Consider the following 4,819-nt stretch of genomic DNA (forward strand, 5'->3'; position numbering starts at 1 on the left):
TAACTATGCGGCTGTAAAAAAAAATAACATTTTCAAGAGCATAGATAGGCCTGGAGAGTATTATTCTAAGCTAAATAAGCCAGTTAGAAAAAGACAAGTGTCACATAGCTCACTTATATGTGGAATCTAATGAACAAAACCAAACTGTTGAACAAAATACATCTAGAGACATGGAAGCATGGAACAGTATGTTGAACCACAGAGGGAAGCAAGGGGAGGGTGGTGGGAGGGGAAGAGATCAACCAAAGAACTTGCATGCACGTATGCATAACCAATGGACACAGACACTAGGGTGAAGGCCTAGGGTGGAAGGTGGGAGTGGCTAGATGAGCTCAACGAGAGGAAAAAAGGCACAGATGTAATACTTTCAACAATAAAGATTAAAACAAAAAAATAAAATAAAATGTATCACTCTTTTTACCATCCCACCTCTATCCTTTGATTTATTTATTTATTTATTTATTTAACAAATATTTATTACATCTGGTTGACAAATAATGTAAAAAACCCTGAGAAGAGAACTTTAAAACATGTCCATACCTTCTGTCCTCACATAACTTTTCTACTTAACCATGTTTAACCTAGGGCAATGCCTTCATGGTCTCTATTTCCTTTTTTGCATTTCTTTTGTTTCGAATTAAGTTTATTGGGGTGACATGGGTTAATAAGTTTATCTAGATTTCAAGTGTACAATTCTATGATACATCTTCTGTGTATTGCATTGTGTGCCGAACACCCAAGATCAAATTTTCTTTCATCACCAAATATTTGACACCCTCTGCCCTTCCTTCTGGTAACTATCATTCTGCTGCTTGTGTCTATGAGGGTTTTTGTTTTAATTATTATTATTTTTTATTTGTTGCTTTCAGTTTTATATCCCACATCTGAGTGAAAACATAGGCTTTTAACTTTTCTGTCGGACTTGTCTTGTTTAGCATAATATTCACAAGATCCATTTATGTTGTTGAAATAAATGTCTGGATATCCGGGCTGTAAAAATGAAGCTGGATACTGTGATTTGTAAACTGTTAAGTTGTATACTAATGTATCATCAAACTCTATCAGTTAGAATACAAGTAACAGAGAGTTTTACTAAAAATGGCTTAAACCATTAGGGATTTTGTTAGGTCAAGTAACCAACAGTGCTAGAGGTAATGCTCACTTCAGGCAAAGCTTGACTCAGTAGCTCAACAATGTCACTGAGAATCCAATTGCTTTCTAGCTCTTCACTTTGCCCTTTTCGGTGTCACCTTATAAGGCTTACTCCCCTTAAGGTTCCCTCTGGCTTCCAGCAGCTATTTCCTCATTCTAGTCCAGAAGAGAAGAGGCAGCACCCCTGCCCAGCCTTTCCAAGGAAAGTCTGAAGATTCATTCTGATTGGCCCTCCTTGCATCACTTTTGCCCACTTCTGCATTTATTTGAATCCCTGCTTTTAATTATTTTGTGTATACACACAGAAGTCCAATTGCTGGATCTTGTGGTAATTCTGTTTAATTTTTTGAGAAACTGCCATACTGTTTTCCACAGTGGCTGCACCATTTTATATTCCCACCAGCAGTGAACAAGGGTACCAGTTTCTCCACATTCTCACCAACACTTGCTATTCTCTCATTTGTCAAGAAATTTTTGTTTTTCTTACAACAGCCACCCAAATGGGTGTGAAGTAGCATTTCATTGTAGTTTTGATTTGCATTTCACTAATGACTAGTGATGTTGAGCACCTTTTCGTGTGCATGTTGGCCTTTTGTATATCTTCTCTGAAGAAGTGTCTATTCAAGTTCTTTGCACAATTTTTACTGGGGACAAATGGAATAAGGGAAACTGAGACAAAATAATTAAACAAGGCCAAATAATTTGAGCAATTCATAGCCAGCAAATGAACCACAAGATTTTGTCTTCCCTAACCAAGAATACTTAAGAGAAAATGGTTTACATATTTCATAATGCCATGGGGTAGACTGGCCTCAGTTAGGTCCTAGTCCAGCCGTGGGCAAACTACGGCCCTCAGGCCGGATCTGGCCCGTTTGAAATGAATAAAACTAAAAAAAAAAAGACCGTACCCTTTTATGTAATGATGTTTACTTTTAATTTATATTAGTTCACACAAACACTCCATCCATGCTTTTGTTCCGGCCCTCTGGTCCAGTTTAAGAACTCATTGTGGCCCTCAAGTCAAAAAGTTTGCCCACCCCTGTCCCTCCTAGATGATATTCTTTGAAAATAAAACTAACCAAATAATAACCCTAACTCCTCTATGTGCACATTTTAATGAATCAACATATTGAAGGACTCACCTGGAAAGCTAATGAATATTGCTAAGACCCTCCTCAAGACCTCCCCTGGGATCCTCCCCCCAAGAATTATAAAAAGCCTCAAGACATAGGCTCTATGGGCACACTCTCGCTAGAGTACACCCATGCCTCGAATCTCTTTCTCCTAAACTTTAAGCGTTCCAATAAGACTTGCAACTTGCAACCTGCAACCAGGGGAGCAGCAGGCAGTGGCAGCTTGTTCCGGGTTAACCCCCTGAAATTGTCTCCAAGGCCCCCTTTTTCTCTGACTTCTCAGTGAGCCAAAGCAGCCCAGCTTAGGCTCTCTCCTGTTGCTTCTTCTACCTTAAGCCCTTCCTTGTTTCACTGTCCCCAGCTTTAACAAGTATACTCTACTCACAATGCACTCTCACAGAGCACACTCACACCTTGTATCTCTGCTTGCTCCTAAATTCTAAGGGACCTCATGAGGCTCATAAACCCTTTGATCCTGTCTCTAAGGCCCCCCTTTTCTCTGACTTTTCAGTGAGCTAATAGCAGCTCCATCTAGGCTCTCTTCTGTTGCTTCTTGTATCCTAAGCCCTTCCTTCCTATCACTGTCCATAGCTATAATACACATATTCTCAAAATCACCTGGGCTCATGTTATGAAATCTTTCCTGCACAAAGTCAAGAGCCCATGCTACCTAGCGGCTGATTTGAGGCAGACCTGTGCTGGAAGCCGGTCCATCCTTGCTGCTTGACACAGTCGCTGCAGGAAAGAAACATCTGCACAGCATAAGTTTCAAGGGACCTGGCGTATATGGCATACTATTCTAAATATGTTTGCTCCCCTTCGTAGAGCTATGTGTTTTAACCAAGGTCACCTCTCCAAGAAAGGTTGTTTCCCAGGTGGAGATTTTTTCCCTGGAGTTAGGGATTAACAGGACTCGCCCTAACCTTGGGAATAAAAATTGATAGGATTGGAATCAACTGGTATAAATACAGATTTAACAAGACAATAAAACACAGAACCTGGAGCTCCCCTGCACTCCTGGCCTCCTCCCCTTCCCTGCCCTCTTGTGGGTCCTGCACTGTCCTCCCCTGTGCATTTCTCCTCAGGTTCCCAAGGACCAGCAATCCTCTGCTTCTGTCGTCATAGTGGTTCCGTCTTCTCTGCGCCGGAAGGAGAACCCGGGAACACTTTAGGAATTATGGCGGCGGTGGATATCCCCTACATGGATCCCCATTTTGAACAGTGGAAGTGTCCTAGATTACTTTTCAGAAAGAAGTAATCCTTTTTACGACAGAACATGTAATAATGAAGTGGTCAAAATGCAGAGACTAACATTAGAACACTTAAATCAGATGGTTGGAGTGGAATACATCCTTTTACATGCTCAAGAGCCCATTCTTTTTATCATCCGGAAGCAACAGCGGCAGTCCCCTACCCAAGTTATCCCACTGGCTGATTACTATATCATTGCTGAAGTGATCTAACGGGCACCAGACTTGGGATCAGTTATAAACTCTAGAGTGCTGACTGCGGTGCATGGCATTCAGTCAGCTTTTGATGAAGCTATGTCATATTGTCGATACCATCCTTCCAAAGGGTATTGGTGGCACTTCAAAGATCATGAAGAGCAAGAAAAAGTTAAACCTAAAACCAAAAGGAAAGAAGAACCAAGCTCTATTTTCCAGAGGTAACGTGTGGATGCTTTACTCCTAGACCTCAGACAAAAATTTCCACCCAAATTTGTGCAGCAAAAGTCTGGAGAAAAGCCTGTCCCAGTGGATCAGACAAAGAAAGAGGCAGAACCTACACCAGAAACTGTGAAGTCTGATGAGAAGGAGACCACAAAGAACATCCAACAGACAGTGAGCACTAAAGGTCCCCCTGAAAAACGAATGAGACTTCAGTGAGTATTGGACAAGAGAAGCTTGTAAGACTTCTTGTCCATTATTATATCTCATACTGTGACAGGCTCTTGAACTATGAAATTCTTTGTCACAACTCTCATTTGTATAGAATGTGCTTGCTCTTTATGCTCTTTAAGAAAGGATATGAGGACCCTCATGCTTTTGAGATGGATATTTGTATGTATCTTTTATAACCTTTCCCCTATGGACTTGAGCAACCTCCTCACTCACATGTGTACTGCCTTCATATGTTTGAAACCAAATTAAAGTATTTAGAAAAAAAAACAAACAGAACCTGGCGACAGAACCTGGCTAGGCTGCTGATCAACTGAACGCTGTCTCCGTGTCATTTCTTCTTCTCCGACTCCGTCCACACCTTTGGGAACCCCTGGACCTGCTGGGCTTGGACCCCAACAGACCTGCACTAGGCCCAGTCCCTGTCCAGGAAAACCTTCACAGGGTTTCTGGTGTTGATTCATTGGCCCTGTATCCTGCTTCCTCCCAGGGTAGGCTCCATCTTGGCAGAGGGTGGGAGAATGGTGGGTGCTTCAGCCCCACTCAGAAATGCCCTAAAGCCATCTCCTTCACATATGAAGCTCAAGACAACATCCTACCTAAAAATGAGGATTTGCTAATAGCTTTTTTAAAATC

General features: G+C 41.7%; 1 pseudogene; it reads left to right on the forward strand.

The window, feature by feature from the left end:
• LOC102772488 overlaps window positions 1-4,371 on the forward strand; it is a 21,498-nt pseudogene extending 17,127 nt beyond the window's left edge.
• Window positions 4,372-4,819: the final 448 nt, after the last annotated feature.

The sequence above is a fragment of the Myotis davidii genome, unplaced genomic scaffold (genome assembly GCF_000327345.1).
Source record: "Myotis davidii unplaced genomic scaffold, ASM32734v1 scaffold119, whole genome shotgun sequence".
In the NCBI taxonomy this organism is placed as follows: Eukaryota; Metazoa; Chordata; class Mammalia; order Chiroptera; family Vespertilionidae; genus Myotis; species Myotis davidii.